Source organism: Crocodylus porosus, unplaced genomic scaffold (genome assembly GCF_001723895.1).
Source record: "Crocodylus porosus isolate Cpor-Errol unplaced genomic scaffold, CroPor_comp1, whole genome shotgun sequence".
In the NCBI taxonomy this organism is placed as follows: Eukaryota; Metazoa; Chordata; order Crocodylia; family Crocodylidae; genus Crocodylus; species Crocodylus porosus.
Window position 1 is genome coordinate 128,979,632 of NW_017728943.1, and position 22,657 is coordinate 129,002,288.

Below are 22,657 nucleotides of genomic sequence, written 5' to 3' on the forward strand. Positions count from 1 at the left end.
TGTGTTACTGGCCTGGCCTTGGTTCAGTGTTCATGACACTGTTTTTCTGTCCTCATTACCAGCTTGTTTTTCTAATAGGCAAGGTTCTGAAACCAGCCAGAATCCAGAAGTAAGAACTGTGTCTTTTTAATAATCTTCCTGATCACAAGAAAATCACTTAAGTCACTAAAGTGACAGGGACAGAGATGTCCTCATCACGCACTTAACTGGGATTGCAAACAACCCTAACCCTCTAGATTGTTTGCCGGCTGCTTTGTTCAGTAGAGAAGTTAGACAGATCCTGAACTGTCAGGTTTTATCAAAATAGGAGGGAATTATCCTGATGCCTGTCGGCCATGACTTGTACCCTTTTTATCCTTCTATTTCTAGCAAATGCAAGTCTCTTGAGCTTGTGTTTATCAGTATTTCGTTGGCTGTTTGCCAAACTGGCAAATATTAGCAATACACTGTATTGCTGAACTAGCTGAAAAATATTGTCTGTTTTTGTGATTGAATTTGTAGGGTATTATTACTTCTTGGTCAGATTTGGGAACTGTAAACTGGGTGTGCTAATAGCTTTTGACATTCGTTAAAAGAAGTTGCTACTATTAGAACCGTTCTCTGTGTTTTTTGTAATTTTATATATATATGTAATTTTATATATAAAAAAAGGGAAATGTTCTATTTTTTTCTGTAATGCTTACTGAAAACCCAGTCTGAGCACTCAGACACCATTTTTAGCATCTTTGTTGTATAAGGATGTAGTGTTTGTGTGTGTAAATATTAAAGACTGCAATACGGCTAAGTGAGAAAGGAAAGGTAGCTTTAAGTCACTCTAAGATCTCTCCTGATACTGAGTCTATTGAAAGTCTATTCCTGTAACAAGTTAGAGCAGTCATCCTTCTGGTCTAACTTGCACCTTTTTGTAAGTCACCTAAGGACATTCTCCCAGCCGGCGTTCAGCAATACTACTTTACTCCAGCTTTCCCGTGTCATCCTTTTTTCTTACCATGTAAAACTTCCATCCTTGTTCCTGGCTGAGGCCAAAGGTGTCTCCCATACTAGAAGGACGAGAATAAAGTAACCTTTGCACAACTGGGTTTGAACATCATGCTTCCTTTTCTGGAGTAAACAAACCCAAATCTTTTGGTCTGTCCTCATAAGTCATCTTGTTTTCTAGACTTCTGATCAGCGTGTTGCTCCAATAACTACATCTTTGATTTGGACTTTTCTCAGGGTTCTGACATGAGGCTATCTCTTACTCTGGCAAACTATTTATTTATCACATCCCTAAGATGTCCCTATTCCTATCTATTCATGCAGCTAAATGTCTTGTACAGGCCCTATTTTTGTATCTTTTTGTCCTGTTTTTGATGCATGCAGCCTTGCTCTGCTCACATCCATCCAGAAAGCTGATGTAAACATTATTTTCCTAGCTTGTAACTCTGACATGCTGCTCCTCTTGGTGCATCTCTCTGTTAGTTCTTCCTTCTCTTTTGCAGTCTACCAAAAGCTGCAAGGTACTGCACCTAGGGAGGAAGAACCAGCTGCATACCTACAGGCTGGGGAACTCCCATCTAGTCTGCACAGAGGCAGAAAAGGATCTTGGTGTCACTATTGATTCCAGGATGAACATGGGCCACCAATGTGGAGACACGATTAGGAAGGCTAACCGCGCCTTGTCATGCATCCACAGATGCATCACAAGCAGGTCCAAGGAGATGATACTCCCCTTCTGTGCGACACTGGTCAGGCTGCAGCTGGAGTACTGTGTCCAGTTCTGGGCGCTGCACTTCAGAAAGAAAGTGGCCAGCATCGAGAGGGTCCGGAGGAGGGCCACTCATATGATCGGGGCAGCAAGGCAGGCCCTACGACCGAAGGCTACGGGACCTGAACCTGTTCAGCCTCCACAAGAGAAGGCTGAGAGGGAATCTGGTGGCTGTCTACAAACTGGCCAAGGGGTGCCAGCAGACTATGGGAGAGTCCCTGTTCCCCTGAGCACTGCCAGGGCTAATGAGGAATAATGGCCATAAGTTGACTGAGAGTAGATTCAGGCTAGGTGTCAGGAGGCGCTACTTCACAGTCAGGGTGGCTAGGATCTGGAAGCAACTTCCAAGGGAAGTGGTGCTTGCTCCTACCCTAGGGGTTTTCAAAAGGAGGCTGGACAACCACCTTGCTGGGGTCGTTTGTCCCCAGCATTCTTTCTTGCCCGTGGCAGGGGATTGGACTCGATCTGCTCAGGTCCCTTCCGACCCTACCAATTATGAAACTATCTGTATTTGCAACAGAAAAGATTATACTTTCAATCTTCTTCAGTAACTAAAATCTCTGTCTGATTTTAGTAAGTATTATATTTAACAGTAACGCGTCTTTACCCATTTTTGATCTACAGTGGAAAAAATTGCCTAAAACAGGGAGAGCGGTGATTGAATTGCCAATGTTTGGAAAATGTACGTAGACATTTTAGAGACGGAAATTATGTAGAGACATGTTAGGGACAGAAATTACATGTAAACTGGTAGAAGTGATCAGCTGAGATCTGGAATACAACAGAAGTTCAGTGCACATAAGCCACTTTCAAGTGACCGAAACTGGTTTAAGATAAACCTGGATGGATGCAGTAGCAGACTTAATTGATTTAGGTTAAATCGGCTGATTGAACTTCTGTCCCAGATCCCCTCCAGATTCAAGTTAGCTCACAGTCCTCCAGCATCCGAAGATGATTTGCACCTCACCCCACACACCCCCGCTTGCAGGGTGGGGAGGCTAGCATTGGCCCAAGCTATCTGCCCCAGCTGAGCAGGGAAGTATGCTCTAGTGTCCCCCGGCTTCTGGCCTGGGCCACTGCAGGCATGGGAGGCTGCATTTCTGGAATCAAGTAAATATCTGTTTGCTTGTTTATTGGTTCAATCTATGCAGCTTAAATTAACCTGTAACAATTGAATCAATTCAGGCTCAGGCTTTTCGACTGTCTATATTTAGCCTTCATGGGGGAAAGGAGACCAATACAGAGCGTTGTTGAGATCCTTCAGATGAAGGCAGCTTTTTAGTGGGATGCTGGAAAAGGATAAAGATTTCACTGAAAAGTTGTGTAGCAGATGAGAAGAACGTCTTGTGTGCTGAACAAGGCTGATGTGTTGAAGAAAGTACTTAATGTACTATGTTTTAATTCCAGTGTGAAGTGTAGATACAGTGAAATCGGTCTGAGACAGAGCTTGTAAAAACCAGAAACCTGCTCAAGCTGGAACATTTCTATGCCTTATAGAGAATTGTGTGTAATGACATAGTCAATGCAAGACGGAAACTAATGTGTAAAGAAAAAGGAAATTTGCGGTCCATTTTTAGAATTACCCTGTAGAACATGGTAAGCAATTACAGTACATGTATAATTCCTGACAAGGCATGCCAGAGTAGAAATGTTCTGGCCTTGAGCAGGTTTCTAGCTGTTACAGCCTCCCTCTTCTGCAGGTTTCACTATTTTGCTGGACACTCCATGACACCAAGGATGTCAGCCAGCAAGCTGGCTCGAACACTGGGCTGGGGGCAGCTCCAGCTCCACTGGCCATGCCATCCTGACAGAACTTCAACACCTCACCACTGCCCACAACTGAGTGGCAGGGCCTGGCAGTGAGTAACCCCATGGTCCATAACAAAACCAGCCCCTGCCCAGTTCTGGGAAGAAAGGAGGCAGGGGGATCAGGGACAATGCAAGAGAAAGCAGGGAGCAGAGAAAGGAGCTGGTGCCTCTGCTTCCCCTAAAGGACAGAAACCAGGCTGAACTTTTTCCCAGTCCAATAATATTTCAACCTATACAGGTCTTGCTGTATAACAAAATGTATTTCTTTAGTTTTATAAAGGATGAAAGAATTGTGGGAATATCTGTGCACTTCTCTGCCAGTTCTGTCATAAAGTCTGTGAGATGCTCATGGAGGGCATGCTCAGAGCGGAGATTGTAATAGAGGGCTCATTATAATATCACTTGAGTGAGCCTGGAAGAGTTTAAATGAATGGAGAGTATAGAGGCATTTTTTGCCATTTAAGCAATCAAGGTCTGCTTAGTTAATCGGGTGGGAAAAAAAATTTCAAGTTCCTATTGAATTAGATTAATACAAGAACTTGCAGAGAATGAGTGATGAGTTAAATTGTAGGGTGTGTGGCCTCTGCAGCCCTGTAATCTGTCTAAACATCCTGGGATTTGCTTTTGCTGGTAAAGGCAGTATTTTCTTAAATATTCACCATGAATTACTCCATTCACTGGACTTTTAATCAGCAAGTGGTTCTGCCTAGAGAGCAGCTGAGAGAAAGCGGACTTAAATCAGATTTAAGAACATGCAAAGCAAAATGATAAATTCTACCAAAAAAGTAGAACTAATGTTAAAGGCTGCCTTTCAGTCTGGAAATGCCTAATTGAATCAGGCTTGCCAACAGGAATTGATTATGGCAGCATAATCTAAACCTATTTTATCATGTCATGGTTCATATAGACTGTTTCTCCAAGACAAGCAACTCTTTTGAAACTAAGTGATAAAAGACAATCAGATTGCAACTGAGGTGCATTTTCCTGTGTTGAAACACTGTGGATAACCAGCTCTCAGATTTAAAGTGCCTGTTTTCATACAGGCCCTTTAAAGATCTCTTTTTCAGTACAGCATTATACTGTCCAAGCATCTGATCCTGACTCCTTAGTAAAGTGTGTGTCTGTGTGTGAGAGTATGAGTAATATAAAATGCCTATATGAGATTTAGCATATTTGACAGTGCTTATGCAACAGAAAGGAAGATTAGAATAAGTACCTTATTCTCTTTGAAGTTAGTCAGGCTTTCTTGAAAACTCTTACTTAATGTATGTTTAGATTTAGACTTCTCCTTCTCCCCCCCGTCCCAGCCTGATCCACTACAAAATCAGAATCATTGTCATTCTGCCAGCGTTTCTCCTCCCACATGTGATTCTCCAACATGTGTTGCTGCTTTGGAAAGTTAAAAATTCTGGTAATGCCCACATGAAAAGTTTTCATGCAAGTAGGCTGGGTATAGTTTTCATTTAATAATTTCAATGCTTGATAAATCTGGTACCTATCCCCAGACCTCTACTCCCATCGACAATTTACAGTGCAATCGTAACACAAAGCTCTTGAAGCAATGTACAGTAATATCTTTGTTCAGCTGTAAAAATAAATACATAGACCACATACTGGTGTCTTACCTGTGCTGGGAGAAAAACCCTTGTGCTGGCACAAAGTAGAGCATGCGGGCATTCAAGGGCTTTCTTGCAGAAGAAAAATCTCTCTTCCTCAAAAAGTAGATTGGTTGCCTGCAGAGAAGATTGCCCTCCTTCCAGTCTAACTTGAATGTGTGTATTTGTCTCTGGGGACAGAGAGATGCTGTGTATCCCACAGTCCCCTACTCCCAGTGGTTCTCAACCTTTTTTTGTGCCATTTGTGAACATCAGCTGCCAGTCCTGACCCAGTGCCCCTCACTCCTGACCCACTGCCCTCAGGCCCCAGGTCCTAGCCCCCCCCAGTGTGTGGTGCAGCGGGTGGGTGTATAGGGCAGGGGGTGTGTGGGGGAAATGGGGGGCCCTAAGCCTGCAACTCTGCCAGCCTGGAAGGGAAAAGCCATGGTTTCTCACATTTTTCTCCTTTAAAGGAGAATCCATTTTTAAAGTCTCTTCCATTTTTCAGGTTTGTTCATGACCCTTCGTATATTCTTGCCAACTCAGTTTTGGGTCATGACCCACAGGTTGAGAAACACTGCTCTACTCTTCTAAGGGAAAGGAGAGGGAGGGCGAGCACTGGCTTCTTGGCAACCTGCCCTGGGAAAAGCTGAGACAGTCCTGTGGGGACCCTGCCCCCTGTCCCACCAGTCAGCTGAGTGATGTGGGGGTGGCCAATCTTTCAGGATGGGTTCCTGCCACGGGAGAAAAGCCCCCACCCAGTGAACTCCTTTGGTTCTCCTTTCCATTTGGGTTGCACACAAGGCAATTTAAAACCTGGGGATGGGACTGCCTATTGACAGTCTGCCCCCTTTCCAGTAGTGTAACTAGGGTTGGCTGACTGGGGACCAAAAGTGGGTCACAAGAATATATGAAAGGGTCGCAAACAAATTTTAAATGTAGATTCTCCTTTAAAGGATAAAAAAGTGGGAAACCATGGCTTTTCCTTTGCAGGCTGGCAGAGCTTCAGCCTGGAAGGGGGTGCTTGTAGCTCCCCATGCCCTACACACATCCACACACCGGGCAGCTGGGGCCTGGGGGGAGTGGGGTGCACTGGGTTGGGACTAGCCATCGATATTTGCCAATGGGTCCTGGTACAAAAAAGGTTGAGAGCCACTGACCTAGGCACCTGGCTTAAGTGTTGCACCTTTTGCTCCCTTCCCAGGTAGGGTGAGGACAGGCTATCAAGCAGTGGACTCCCTTAGGGGTGGAGATGGCCCAGTGAGTATCCCTGCAGTACCCCTGGCTGGAGAGCTTGCATGAGGATATGTATGCTCCCGCTCCCAGGTTAATCTTCTATTGTGAAAAATTTTGGAGAAATTCTTACCGGGAGAAATGAACTTCTGCATGCGGCCATAATATTATCTGGTGAAGTCAATATAAAGACTAAATGAATTCTGAGGATGAGAAGGTAAAGCAGCATTTAGGGTTGTTTGAGTTCAGGTTTGCCCAAGCCCGTCTTTCCCTTTTCTAGATCAGAAGTAGTAAAAAAATAGTTAAAATATCTAGATAGCTGATGCAACATATGTCACTTTAAAAACTTCAGCCTTTCTGTTTTCCTTGCATACAAGTGAAATCTGGTCTCATTCTTTGTTTTTACCTTTGCAAAGTCAAATGCAAAGCCTGTTGTGTCCTGCTGTCTGTGGTGCTTGCTGCTATCCTGGGTAGCAGGGCACGGATTCTTTGAATCAGATCAGTTTTGCCATTAACTCAGCAGTGTACTTATGCAAAATATTTTTCAAGGAAATCAATTTATGCTTTTCCATCCTTACAGATGGGGGGGGTTAATAAATCTTGCTTAGTGATACCCTTTTATTTTTATTTTTTTAAAGGTTGAGTGACATTTAAGCACCAGCAGTGCTGTCAGTTCATCAGCAAACAAAAGTGGTCCATCTTAATTTGTCTAATTACCATCCGACATGCAGACCAGCTGCTTCCTTGAACAAAAGCAGTTGATCACACTATCTTATTAATTGCATATTAATTACTACATTCTTCTTAACCATATGGGAGGTGTTCTGAATACATTGAAGGCTATTTAGTATTAAGAAAAGAGAAAATGAAACAGCAATTGTATCTTCAGAGTATAAATCTTGGGGGTGGTGAGATGTGTTCAACATCCTAATATGAACCATGTGGTGTTCTTCTGTTGTTAATGTGTTATGACCTGTACTGAAAATTTGGGGAAATTTTGTCCAGGAAGACAAGTGACTTACTGAAGTGTTTTGGTTGATGAATGACTGTATAGGTAGAAATACCATACAAATGGGTATTTATTTGTATGAATATATTTGTGTGGCTATTAATAACTGCCAGCAAGAGACTAGTTGTAATAATTATATAAGCCTCACATTTACCTATGAAAACTTGGCATGCCTGCCTTTCTCTGGTTCTAGGCAGGCAGGGTTCTTTTAGTAGATGTATCTTTTGTTAGACCAACTGGGTAGTTGGAAAAATTTTTCTATGGTTCTTGTACTTGCCTTGATTTGTAAGACAAGAATCTAGGAAGAGTTGGTTAGAAAGGGGGTCAGATAAAATACAGCAGTAAAAGTTTGTTGATGTTTGTTTAAGTTTTATACATTTTTGTTAGATTCTCATGAGTCTCTTTTACCCCAAAGTAATCAGTTTTGGGCAAAACCAGTCCTGTTGCTGAGCAAAAAACCTTAAATAGAAACTGGTTCTTGCATCCACAGTGTATGGAATGCTTGCATGGTTCCTGTGTGAGTGCAGCCATTTATGTGAAGCCAGGATGGGTTTTTTTCACTGAGACAAATTCCACAAAACAGTATTGGCTGCTGCATATGTCCTCCATCAATCTGTCTTTCAGGATGGTGAACTCTGCCCTTAAAAGTGAAACACCGGAAAGCTTGCTTATATAGTTTTTTCATGCATTCTGAATACAGCTGACACCATTGGTAGATACTTGGCAGCTTTAAGTCGGAGAAGAAAAGTAGGTTCATTAGTAAGAGCAAATACTTACTTCTTCACTTTCACTCCCAGACTTAAAATATCATGGTCTAGTAAATTCTTTACTTGATTGCAACTTGATTAACCTGATGTTGGTTCCCTGTAGATGGCAGTCTTTTGCCTTATGCTAGACAGTCACTCTCTTGTTTTTGTACTCAGTCTGATCTTGTTCTTTGCTCTTACCATATTCTTTCCTACCACCACAGAATTTTTTTGGACTGAAGAATTAAATGAACATTACGGGGGAGATTACCAGTTCTCAAGTAATGTATTGTTGTTGAAATGTTAACCCATCTTAGACTTTGACTAAATGCATTGCTGATGTTAAAGAAATCATTCCTAACATTATTTAATGTCATTTAATTTTTTGTTATGATAGAGGTTTTGTTGGTATTGTTTTATTATAACAATATCACTTCTATAATTCTCCTAATTCCCTTTAGATTTTCTAAACTGTAAATGTTGATTTTCTTTCTGGGTTGCTTATAGAAGCCTGATAGAAAGTGTTTACTGTATATATAAACTTCCCTCTTCACATTCTCAGTAGTATTTAACAATGTCCAGAATCTGCGTTTTTACAGAGAATCTTTAGAATTACTGGGGAAAAGATAAAAACTCACTGAAAATAAATTTCTGGTTAGCCAATGGCCCAGTAGCTCTTATGGCCAATGCGGCAGCTGGCAGGGGGGGAGAGGAGGCAGGCAGAGCAGCTGCTGGCACACAGGGAAGCAGCCAAGATGGCAGTGCCCTCCTCCCTCTGCTGCTGATTGGTTGAGAGGGCTGCCTGTTGTGTGGCCTCGCCCCTCCCTGTCAATCAGCAGCAAGGGGTGGGGATGCATAAACAACAGTCCTTGTTCAATCAACAGTGAAGTGCTGGGCCAATGCCAATGTGGGGCCCCTTGGCTAATCAGTGTTTTTTTTGGGGGGTGGAGTGGGGAGGGGTTTATTTTTTTTTATCACAGAAAACTAAGATCTGTGATGATCTCTTGTGCCTGCCATTCAAACTGAAGGCAAATATGATCCAACCAGTTCTTTTTGTCAGAATGAATTGTATTGAAGCAAAGATGAGTTTGAGCAGGGGTGTGGCCACTCTATGGCATATGTGGCACAAGTGGCATGTGCAGCCACTGTGAGTAGCCCACATGGGCGGGGGGCAGGGCTGCAAGTGAGAAAGGCTGGGGCTGTAAGGTCATGTTGTGGTTTTCTGAGTCTGGCATCCTGGGCGGGGAGACCAGTGGAGGTCATCCCTCCTGCTGTGTCCCACCCACCTGCTCAACAGCTCCATAGCAAGTATAGCCCAAGGGCTGGGCAGGAATTGTCCTCTGCAGACAAGTAGGTGAGGTTGGAGAAGATCCTTGCGCTCAGCCAGAGAAAGCGGGGAGTCCTGCCCATGTGGGCAGAAGTGGGGGGAGAATGGAAAAGCCCATGGCGTCCAGCTGGAGGAGCTAGTGCAGGACAGAAGCAGCAGTACTCGGGTCTTGGTCTCTATGAGACGGATACAAGCCTCTGTGTCTCTTTCCACTCCCCAGTGCTCAGCATCCCTCACGCATACCGCAAGACATGGTGGGGTTGGCCCAGGGCAAAAAATTTGTAGTGAGCCTCTGTCTGTGCCAAGCCCAGCCTGGTGGTCCCAGAGCAGGATCTGGATGCCTGCTGTAAGTCCAGAGACCAGCTCTCTCACTGCCCTTCACCAATGCCTCTGGGGACACCTTGTCTCACTGCCCCATGGAACCACCCAGACCCTGAGGGTGCTGCCACCTTGGGCCCTGAGGGTGCAGTTGGGGGCTACCCCATTAAGAGAGGTCCCACTGAAGGGGCTGTCCAATGTGGGGCAGGCTGCTCCAGGAGACCCAGCGACTCCTTTTAAGTAGTCTCTGGCATACAGTTGCCCAGAGGTGCAAGTCCCTCTGTCAGCCCTGAAGGTGACACTTCATGAGGTCCTGCACAGATGCCAGTGTGCTGCTCCATCTCGGGCATGAATGCACGAGATGATACAGAACATAAGATGCTTAAGGCATCACCTTGTCAGGAGGGCAGGGCACTATTTATTCTGTCCTGGGGAAGTAAGAGTCCTTGAAGCTGTCACTAGGCACATGGCAAACCCATCACTGAAAGTATCCTTAGATGAAGTTAAGGTACCCTCAACTGAGGACAGCACTGGGTGCAGACACTTGTTACAGCCATGGCCATAAAATAATCAAGGTATCCCTGCTGATAAGGGACATGGATACCCCCCACCAGCCCTGACGCTCTCTCACCAAAGAACCCATGCACAACTATTGCACAGCCTTTCAGCTGCTGCCAAACGAAGGGATTTTGATACACACTTGCCATATGAAATTTGAGTGGTTGCAGGGATGAGGATGGGTTACTCTGGCTGTGGTAGTGACACCTCCTCTCTAAGCAGGGTTCTCCTGCTCTGCTCAGTACAGACTCCAGCTGTGCCCCCTCCATTCTGGCACCTCAGAGTAGAAACTCTAACCTGGTGTGCTTCCAAGCGAGCAAGGATCAGAGTAGCACTTGGGAAAGTGGGGGCTTAACTTGTGAGCTACGTTTTTGGCAAGTGTACCACAAGTGAGCTTGAGGGTGTGGAATGACAAATCAGGTGATATGTAGCAAAATGTTTAAGTTTCATCACTGTTGAGCTGTTAAACAGGTACCTCCTGCTCTTTCTCTACAGAAAGTATAATTAAATTCTGCCTGCCACTACTAAAAAAAAAAAAAGGGGGGGGGGGAGAGAGAGAGAACTTGCCCAAAACACCAGCGCTGAGACCTATTGTTTCTCTCGCTCCCCAGGGATACCTTTCTGAGGGCATCCGTTTTCCAGATTTTGTAAATTAGTGAAGAATTTGTAAAGCAATGTTGACTTAGCAACAGGAAAGATAATGGTGGAACTTACAAGTTTCTTAGGCTTTGGGTGTGTGGATAAGCTTTCTCTAATTTACAAATCTCTGTTTATATAAAAAGAAAGATAAGACTAGGACTGGAACTGCTAGATGCTCAAGATTTGGAATTCATAATTAAATCTATCCACTTGGATGAACTAAAATGAGCCTCAGATATTTTGTCATTATAGGACTTAAGCCTTACTGGATGTTAGCAGATGGTATTTTATTTTCATTCTCTAAATCTTTCAGAAGAACAAAGTTGACAGGAAGACGAGATTAATGTATTTAACATGCCTTTTTTAAAAAAAAGGAATGTCCTTGTCTGTGATAATTAGTACTAAATACAAATTTAAATGAATCACAATTTACAAAACTTCATGAATATACTGCAATATATTAAAGAAGGCACACTTCTTTCTCAATTTTTAAAATGTTTTCAATTAGGTTGAATCAACCTTTTTGCAAAACTGTATGGTGCTTAAGATTTTTTCTTCTTTTTTTTTTTGCTCCTGACTCAAGATAAATGGTGTCAATGGCTTAAAATGGCTCATCACAATTGCTTTTAGTTATATTATACCTCAGTGAATCAGAATTATTGGGATGTTGCATGAAGTAGAAAGACACAGCTTGAATTTTGGATCCCAAGCTGTGCCTGCAGTTAGGAAAATACTGTTTTACTTGTAACTGACCAATTTTGACCTGGAATCATTGAGAGAGAATAAATATGAAACCCCATGATGCCATTTTTACAGTCATTTTTCAGACAGGAACTGCATTCAGTCAGCCTCCCTATTTGCTATAGTCTAAGCATTATTTAAAAAAAAACAATTCCCTAAATCATTGGAAATCAATTGCAGTTATCTCTTTGAACAATACTTTCCCAGTATTATAACAACTGCAGAGCCCACTAAGTGGATCTGATTTATGTGGCATATTAGTGTAGTCCTGTGACAGACTAAGAGAATTTAGTGTTTTTTATTTATTAAATATTGTTTTTAACCCTTCATAGTTGGGAAGTAAACCTTCTGTGACCTGTCTGTGCACAGCTGACATGAAGCAATAAATCTGAGAAGTAGGAAGAACCCCATTCATTTCAGAATGCTGCTTCTGAAACCTAATGACAATTTCCAACTCTTAACTTTTCCAATTCACCTTTACTAGGTATATGTATTGACTGTATGTTTACCTTTTGAATGCAGGAAGTTTTCAAATTGTGGATCTGCAACTGCTAGAAACCTGATGTAATGAACATGTGTTTTTGCTATGTTTTTTTTTTTTAGTAGCGGGGCCAATATCATCCTTAGGCTGAGAAATGAGATATCCATTGGCATTTCTTTCCTTTGCTCAAAAATAGCAGTACAGTTTTTAATAAAACCTTCTGGCCCTTTTTTATCCGTCCCTAGCACCATCAGTTTTGTGCTCTGGCTGAAAGCTTCCTATTACCTTTATAACACCTCTCCCCCCACCCCCGCTTCCTCTATGGAAGTTTAACACTTTTCTGCATCTAATACAGTGAGTCCCCTTGACTTTTTGGTGGTAGCACTTTTTTTTGTGCCCAGCTTTCTTTTTGTTTTTAAACATGATGGTGTAGCAGTACCTGATGCTGAGCTGGTATTTGGAAGTGTGAAAGCAGAGCGCTGAACAGATGGCAGCATTTGTGTCAGATTAAATAATTAAATAGAATCTGAAACAGAAGCGGTCTTTCAGACAAACGATAAGGGGGATTCCTTGCAGTAGATTTAACTTGTTGCAAACCAAACCGTATCTGATTATTAATCTAAGAATGAAATGTAATGTAGTGTGCAAGGTTTTTGCAGTATATTCATGTTGGTAGAAACTAATTTTTCTGTCTTGTCCGAAATGGGATTCAGCTGTCAGAAGGGGAAGCAATGCTATTTGTCATTACATTAAAAGTTACTCCTCTGAATTAAGGAAGTGCTGTCTTCACCTTTCTGTTCCTGAAAGGGGCACTGCTATTGAATTTTCAACCCTGGACATTTAGTGGGGAACTTACCTGTTTATGCATGGCACTTCTTGACAAAATGTATTCACAAATTGAGTAGGGTTAGAATGTTGTTGTAGCTGTGATAGTCCAGGAAATAAAATATCCGGACCATAACCAAAGTATTTGCCGTATCCCCGCCATCACTGTTTGCCATGATATATATTACCTTTCCCCATCGTGTCCATTAAGATCCCTGGCACTCTGATTTCTCTCTTTCTTATTTGAAGGCCCAGCTTCTCCAAGTCGTTCCCATTCCCCACTCTCATTATGGTGATTTTTTTTAATCTATTTAGTTTAGTCTCCATCACTTCTTCATACTCTCCATGGAAAGCCTATCTCTTAACTACTACATTCATATTATCCAGGCGTTTTACCTCTTCCCCCTTCCAGTATCATTATTCTGCTTATAACCTTGTCTTTTCTTATTTGTGCTAATGGTTCCATGATGCACACAAATAGTGGTGACAAGGGGTACCCTTTTCTCACCCCTGTGTGGATTTTAAAAGGCCTGTTTAGATGCCCATTAATTTGGACTTGGCTCTTTGCTTCTCTATGCAGTAACCTTATCCAACGTATAAATTTCTCTGGTAACCCCATTTTTCCTAGCACTTTGAATATGTAATCATGATCCACTGTGTCTTATGCTTTTTCTAAATCTAGGTTTGCTATACTCTTTGTTTTCCTCTTCTGGATATGGATCTCTGATCACTTCAGAAACTCTTCTACCTGGTATGTGTATATTTGGTCTTCATGTATTATTTTCTGGAGGTTTTTCCTCCGCTGCAAAGCCAGTATCTTGGCCACTATCTTATAGTCTGTATTAAGGAGTGTAATTAGTCTCCAGTTTTTTAGGAGTTTCTTCTCCACTGTCTTAAAGAGTAACATCACAATGCCTCATGTAAATCTTTCCACGCCTCTCCTATTTCCACCATTTCCTTGAAAACTTCTCTTATATCCCTCTCTGCCCAAGTCCAAATTTTCTCGTAAAATTCCAGAGGCAGTCTGTCTGCTCCTGGTGATTTCTGTCTTTTTCAAGATTTTTAAACACTCTTCTACTTCCTTTTAAGCTCATCTTTTCTTCCATCTTCCTTGCTTCTTTCTCCTCACCTTTTTCTTTAATCTCTTCCAGCAAAACCTTCATCTTCTTCCTGTCTATTTCCTTCTTCTGATATAGTTCTTCATAAAATCTTCTTGTTGCCTTTAACACCACCTCCTGCTTTTCTACCCAGGTATCATTTTCCACACTGCTTCTAGCTCTCCTTTCTTTTACCTCTCCTTTCACCATCTTCATTGTAGCCAAAAAGTATCAGGACCATTTTTTGTTTACTCCTACCCAGGATGCTTGTGCTAGAAATATTTTCTCTCTTGTCGTCTTTTTAAAACAGCTTTCTAGTTCTTGCCTTGTTTCTTGTAGTTCTTCTAGTACCCATCTTCCTTCTGCAGTTGCCTTCAGCAGCTCCTGTATCCTTCTTTGCAGCTTTCTCAAGCCTTTCATTCCGTACCCGCAGTTCTTTGACCTTCTTTCCTGAAGAATTCTCCTGACTTCCTCTTCACCATCATCCACCATTCCCTGGTACTTCTGTGTTCTCCACCCCTCACACTGTCTTGTGTATGCTTGACATAAAGCCTCATCTTGTAGCAGTCCACATTTAACTTCCATAGTTCCTTCCCTCTCATGGGGCTCTTAACAAGACTCAGTTCCACCTTCAGCATGGGGTGATCACTAAGTGTTACAATTACAGTTTCTTTCTGTCTTGTCTCTGTTTTGATACAAACACAAAGTCGGTTATTGATTGTTTCTTTCTACTGGGGTCAGTTCTAGTGAAAACTTTCTCCCCTGCCCTCATCTTTTAGTGCATTTCTTTTATTGTATTTGCTAACAACCTGGTTAAACCATCTAAAGTTCTGTCGTCTCCTTCCCCTATTCTGTCACCCACTTCTGTTTATACAGTTTGAAGTCCCCCACTGTTATCTGCAGTCTTCCTCCGACCATGTACACTATTAGCTTTCTAATCAAAGCCTTCCTCCCCTCCTGCTCTGGAGGTGTATATATACACTGAAAACTTCTAATTCTACTAATGTTATCTTTTGCTGCAATCTGCCACTGGCGACGTCTTCCACCTGCTTTGCTTTTATTTCTGGATTTTAGAATAGCATTGCCACTCTAGCTGCATTGTCCCTGACCACCAGAATGGTCCCCATCTCCACCATTTCTCAAAACTCTTTCCCTTGGTATCCCACATTCTTGTAGGAAGATTATATCTGCCCTTACTTGGTTTAACATTGGTTCAATCTGTTTCCATCTTCTCCTTGTTAGTATGCTCTTAACATTAATAGATATTATTATCAGTGCCATTGTGATTGTTTTAAAAAGGCATTGCCAGTCCCTAAGGCCAGTGCTGTTGCTTACGATGGTTGACTCCCCACTCCCTCTCACAACTGCCAGTCACTTTTGCAAGCTGCATTTGCACTCAAAAAGGCTTCAGTTTTCTTGCCTTCCCACCACTTCCCATGTACAGCTTGCCACTCGAGGCTGGAGCCCAGCAGAGTAAATGGTGGGAAGCTAGCTATTCTCTGCCTCTCACCCTGACTTGTTTACCTCATATTTGGGTTTCGTTTTCCTGATTTTCTTCCCTTGCATTTTCTTTCTTTTCCTTCCCTAACTGGGCTCTTTTGTATGTTCCACCTCTGTTTCTTCTGCTTGTTTGATTTCTTCTTTCTCCCCGGCCCCACCTCCATGTCTGGACTCTCTCCTGCACCCCCTCCCTTTCTTCTCCTGTTTCTTTTTGACACCTGTGAAATAGGTGTCCCTCTTCTCCCCCCCCCCACAGTTGGTGCATTTTAGGGACATCTGGCACTCTGCAGTTCTGTTCCCCTACCCTTCACATCTGTAACACAACATGAGGGGACACTGTGCTAATAGTTGCCCATCCTTGCTGTATTGCTTCGGTGGCCCGATTTTATATTATAAAACCCTGGTGGGACCCCAGTTGGATCACAGGTGGGAGGTGCTGCACCTCACCTGGGCTCCACTCATTTCCTCTCAACACAACTCATGCCCTCCATTACCCTGTCCAAATATCATACATGCCCCACGCCTTCTCTACACAGTATTCTTTGCATGTGCTGTTCCATCCACCTTTCTGTCTTCTGCTTCTAAATAATCTATATGCATTCTTACTATAATTGGGGACCTACTTATTTTGCTTTTTCATGGATTTCACAGAAATTGCAAATTCAGGCATTGTCTGCAAAATGTAAAAAATAAAAAAAACAAAACAAAATTACAACAACAACAACCCCTACTAAAAATAAAATGCTGGCACCCCAGTGGGAGTTATCAGTCCTCATGGCCTCTATGGCTTGGCCTTGCAGCCCTTCGTGGGGAAGGGCCGGGGGAGCGCTGGTGCAAAGAGGAACAACCAGGATGGTGTCTGCCTCACCCCACTCCTTAGCACTGATTGTCTGAGAGCTCTGAGAGCATCACGTGGCCCTGTCTCTGCCAATCAGCAGCAATGGATGGGACCACACAACAGAGAGCCTTCTCAGCTAATCAATGGCAAAGGACAGGACCACCAGGAAAAGCCTGCAAAATCAACTAGCTCCACACGCTGTGAGTGGACCATGTAAATAAACCCCTTCACTCACTAAGATTTAAGTAACTCCCTAACTATAATGACTTATTCCCTTTACTTTTTCCCTGTTACAAACTTTATCCTCCTTAATTTTTCTCCCTCATATTCCTCGGCATGTTTCTTCCAAAAGATTTCATACCTTTCAATGTTCCAGTAAATAAACTCAAGTCTTTCTGTTTTGGAAAACAGTCAGGCTGGTGAAATGTCCCACCTGCACCTCCAGTATCTCAAACAGTACTTTTTCTATGAACTCATATCTGTTCATCATCGATCCCATCTGCATCCCATCACTGCTTTAATCTGCAGAGTCGGATTCTCCCTGACATCTCTCAGTGCATCTGCATCTTCCTTGGCTTCCCAAAGTGCTGCTTCCAGTGGGCCAGCATTCCCTAATGCCCTGCCACTTTCTGCCTCTTGTCCAATGTACCTTCTCCTGCTGTTCCCACTCCATCTCATTCTCTTCTGCTCCTGTCTTCCCTCTGGCCTTGTTCTTCTCCCTGTCACCTTCTTTGTCACTGCCACCATCATTGCTATTTCCGCTGTTGCTCCCATCTTCTTCCTCATCTTTCTTCTCTACTTCTTCACCTTTATCCACGTCCCATCTGTCTCTAGACTTTTTTTCTGCTCTTCGTTTCTTTTTCCACCTCCTGGTTACTTGCTACCACTGCCATTGTTTTAAACTTTGAGTTTTCATATTCCACTCTGGTGCTCCATCATTTTCTATCTCTGCCCTTAAGGCATTGATCAGACTTTTTCATCTGATCACTTGAACTTAGTCAGAGAGACTGAGAAGATGCAAATGGGACCCTACCACAGATTTTATTTTTTTTAATTTCATGTATCTGGCCAAATTAGCCAAATCCATTCCAAATTCCATCAACTGAGCAGAGCTCGGTCATTCAAACACCAGCCCACCGTTGGCACCGACCTAATAAAGAGACACTTGGAGGGGCTGGATGTGTTTAAATCAGCAGGACCAGATTAGCTCCACCCAAGGATACTGAAAGAATTGGTGAGTGTCATAGCAGAGTCACTGGCACAACTGTTTGAGCACTTATGGTGCTCAAGCGAGGTCCCTGAGGACTGGAAAAGGCTAATGTGGTTCTTATTTTCAAGAGGAAGGAAGATCCAAGTAACTGTAGACCAGTTAGTCTCACCTGTATCCTTCAGAAAACCCTTGAAAAAATTATCAAGGATCACGTTTGTAGTGGTCCAGCAGGTAATATAATGCTGAAGGGCAGCCAGCACAGGTTCATAGCAGATAGATCCTGCCTAACTAATTTTGTTTCTTTCTATGACCAGGTCCTAAAAGTTTAGATGCAGGTGTTGAGGTAAATGTCATCTACCTGGACTTTCAGAAAGCCTTCAACAGTTTCCCATCCTATTCTTATAAGCAAATTGAGTGACTGTGCTATAGACGATTACACAACGATGTGGGTAGCAAATTGGCTTAAGGGTCATACCCAGAGAGTGGCGGTATATGGGTCAGTATCAACCTCAAAAAATGTGAGCAGTGGGCTCCCCTGAGGCTCAGTCTTTGGGCCAGTGCTATTCAATATCTTCATCAGTGACCTGGATGAGAGTGTGGAAAGCACTCTGTTCAAGTTTGCAGATGACACCAAACTGTGGAGCAAAGCAAACGAACTGATGGGAAAAAACTGAATCCAAGCAGACCTGGACAGGTTAGAGAAGTGGGCAGAGAACAGTAGGATGCTGTTCAACAAGGACAAGTACAAAGTGCTGCACCTAGGGAGAGGGAATCACCAGCACACCTATAGGCTGGGGGGGATGACCTTCTCAGCAGCACAGTGGCAGAAAGAGATCTCGGAGTTGTTGTCAGCTCCAAGATGAATATGAGTTGTCAGTGTGACGAAGCAGTTAGCAGAGCACTTTGTCATGCATTAGTAGGTGTATCACAAACAGGTCCAGGGAGGTGATGCTTCCCCCTCTATGCAGCACTGATCAGGCTGCAGCTAGAGTACTGCATCCAATTCTGGGCACCACAGTTCAAGAAGGATGTGGACAACCTTGAGAGGGTCCAGAGGAGGGCCACTTGTATGGTTAGAGGCCTGCAGGGAAGGCCTTATGAGAAAAGGCTGAAGGACCTGGACCACTTCAGCCTCCTCAAGAGAAAGCTAAGGGGGGAATCTTGTGGCAGTATACAAATTCATTAGAGGGGCAGCAGGAAATAGGAGATGCTCTGCTTACCAGACCACCCCTTGGAATAACCAGAAACAACGGCCACAAGGTAATGGAGAATAGGTTTAGGTTGGACATTAGAAAGAGCTGCTTCATGGTTAGGGTTGCCAGAATCTGGAACAGGCTTCCAGAGGAAGTACTGCTCTCCCCTATCTTGGGGGTCTTCAAGAGGAGATTGGACAAGCACCTGGCATGTGACCCCAGCACTTTTTCCTGCCACTGGCAGAGGGTTAGATTAGATGATCCTCTGAGGTCCCTTCCAACCCTCACATCTATGAATCTATGGCACTACCACAAAGATAGGTGAATTCAGCCCATCTGAATAAGATATATGGTAGTGCCCATTGATCTCAGTCCTCCTCAGCACTGACTCGTTTTCAGGTCATAGTGAGCCACTATGTTAAGTGCATTTAGACTTCTTCTTCACTCCCACAGCTGCACTATGCTTTTCTTTCCCACTTCCAATGATTCCTGTTTGTTCATCAGCCTTACATGTCTGGCAAACATCACAAAATGGGGCCCCAGAAAGTTTACCTGAAATCCCTCCGTCACTCCCTCACTCAGACCATTATATTTAATTAATATGGCCCTGTCTTCCATGAGCTGGAACCAGCCCAGGTTGCCCTGTGCCTCATCTGCATATAAAATTTTGAAGGATCCCAGGACTTCTTACAAGAATATCCAGTTCTGGTAATGAGTGGGGGGGGGGGGGGCTAGACAGAACATGGATCCTTGGTGGGTGGGTATCCAGAGTATACACGCATACTGAGCAGTGCTGAGTTCTGGGGTCACAGTGGGACTGCTGGGACTCTGACTGCTGGGACCAGCCCAGTGAACTATATGGTAAGTCATGAGTCTTTTGTCTTTAGATTTAATATCATGCATAGTGTGTACTATATATAATTACCTATGAAAGTCCTGCTTAAAACTTGCAGCAGTTTCAAAAAAAAGTAAAACGGATCAATTCTGGGTGATCTAGGTCTATGGGTAGCCATAGTAATTTACCTATATTCAAATTACTATAGGCACATTTATTTCAAAGTTAGTGTTTTCAAATTTGCCCCTCACTTCCATGTACTCAGGGAAATTAGGACCTGACAGTAATGGGGAGAGGAAGGGATAACAGGGGGCAGAGGGCAAAGGGGCGATCTTCCCCCCACCATTTATTTTCCCTGCTGTAGCAGTGGGAAGGGGACAAATTCACGGCAAACCTCCAATCATTTGATTCTGTACCTGGAAAATTGTAACAAATTTATAAATTTTCCATTTCTTATATTTGGAGTCATCTTATATTCAAGTAAATATGGTAGTTACTTTTTGTAAGCTTTATAAGGTTGTAACTTTTTTGGTTGTTAGAGTGTATTTACATGACAATTTCTTGTCAAGTTAAAATAAATAAAAGCTTCAGTTGATTAACCGTTCAGTGAAAAAAATTGCTAGCACTAGTAGCTGCATTGTACCCAACATTGTTTTTCAAAATACTTAATAGAATTGATGTACCTTTATTATTGCCTACATGAGGAAAGAAATGCAGTTTTTTAAAATTTTCCCTCACAGAGTGCGTCTTCAGAGTAAAACAGTTGAGGTTTTATTGATTTTAAATTTTCCTAGGGGTGGAAGCTTCATTTGCACTATTGATTTGTTGTTGTTTTTTTCTTTTACACTTTAATTGAACATTTTTTCTGAGGGTCAAAACCTTCCCATAAGTCTGTTTTCATCCGTTTTTATATGCCCTGATGACCAAAATATTTATTCTTTAAATGTTTTTTTTAATACTTTTGTGACTTTGCTCTTCTACTTTATATACTTACTTATTTAATGGATTTATATGTTGCCTCCCTCTCTGCTCCTCTCCCCTCCCCACCCCCAATCCCCTGCTCAGGATGGCTAACAATAAAAGACAAAACTAATTTAGAAAAATAGATAAAATAAATAGATAAAATATTAAGCTAGCATATGACAAAAGAAACTTCCCAAAGCTTCTTAACTCTGCTTGCCAAATGCCTCTGAGTGAAAAGCTCTTACATCCTTTTCAGAAGATGTCAAGGCTCAGGCTGTGGTGAACCACCAGTGGAGTGGGGTTATAGAACTGCGGAATTACTACTGGGAATGACCTCCCATATGTTTTCAACAAATGAACTTGGCAAGCAGATGGTACTTGGCAGGAGGATGCTCTTGGCTGACATTAGGGATCAAGAAGGAGCATAAAGGAGAAGACGATCTCCAGGCCATTTAGGGCCTTTATAAGTCAAAAACCTCTTGAATTGGAAACCAGTACAAATCTGGCACAATGGCATAATGTGGTCTGATGACCCACCCCTCTCAGAAGACAAGCTGCCACATTTTGCAGCAGCTGCAGCTTCTGGATGGTCATCAAGAGCAGCCTATGTAGAGTGTATTACAGTAGCCCCTAGCTTACAAAAGAATGCATGATGATGGCCAGGTCTGAATCCGGGGAGGAGGGACTTGTATCTTTCTCACCAGATGGAGTTGGTGAAACACATTCCTAAATAGAGGTGCACCGATACATCAGTCCAATATCGGATCAGTACCCATATAAAGAAAACTGGCTGTATTGGCTATTGGGCCAATAATTTGGCTGATAAATGCCCATGCTGCATGCAGCCTCTGCACAGCACTCAGGCAGCGAGGAGCAGAGCCAGCTGTGTTGAGAGCTGCCTCCAGCTGGCTAGTCCTGTGTGGTGAAAGAAGGGGCATGGGGGGGAGTGGTGATTGCAGCTGTGGGGAAGGGGAGGCAGCTCCTGCCTCTGCTTGTACCCCAGGAGGGCATGGGGGTGGGGCATGTGCCCCCCTGGATCTGCTCGGGATGGTGCAGGCTGTAGCCAGGGCCATGCAGGGTTCTTGGTGGGGGCTGGGCTTGGACCAGGCACTGGCTGCCGCCCCAAAAATCTCTATCAGTGCATCCCTATTTCTAACCACCATCATAACCTGAAAATTTAGATTTAGCAAAACATCCACTCCTAACTAGTATCTATTCATTGCTTTGAATAATTTGAGTACAATCTCAAATTTTCTAATAATTATTATTGGTAGGTAACAGTCTTATGCGGCACATAAATAACATAAATAACTGAGACTAAAATGTGTACTACTGTATATATTGGAACTTGGAATGGATAAAACACTAATTCTGAAACTATCTAAAGATGCCAAGTCTCCTGTGACATTCTTACTAGTAACTCAAGAAAATAAGAGATGGAAGTATGAGAAACTTGTGTCATCATACTCAATGAAGTTGTAAATGGCTTGATGTCTCTTTGGCAGGAGTATTGAGTTGGGGCTCTCCAGGTATTATTTGACTAAAGAAATTGTTTTATACAACAGCTGATGACAGTTGAATGCACAAGCCATCCGTAGTTTCGTAGTATGTAGGGTCGGAAGGGACCTGAGCAGATCATCAAGTCCGACTTCCTGCCGTGGCAGGAAAGAGTACTGGGGTCAAACGACCCCAGCAAGATGTTCATCTAGTCTCCTCTTAAAGACCCCCAGGGTAGAAGCCAGTACCACTTCTCTTGGAAGTTGGTTCCAGATCTTAGCCACCCTGACTGTGAAGTAGCGCCTTCTGATATCTAGCCTGAATCTACCCTCTGCCAGCTTGTGACCATTATTCCTAGTCGCTCCTGGTAGTGCTTGGGGGAACAGGGACACCCCCAGTGCCTGCTGGTCCCCTCTGACTAGTTTGTCACAGGCCACTAGATCCCCCCTCAGCCTTCTCTTCTAGAGGCTGAGCAGGTTCAGGTCCTGCAGCCTCT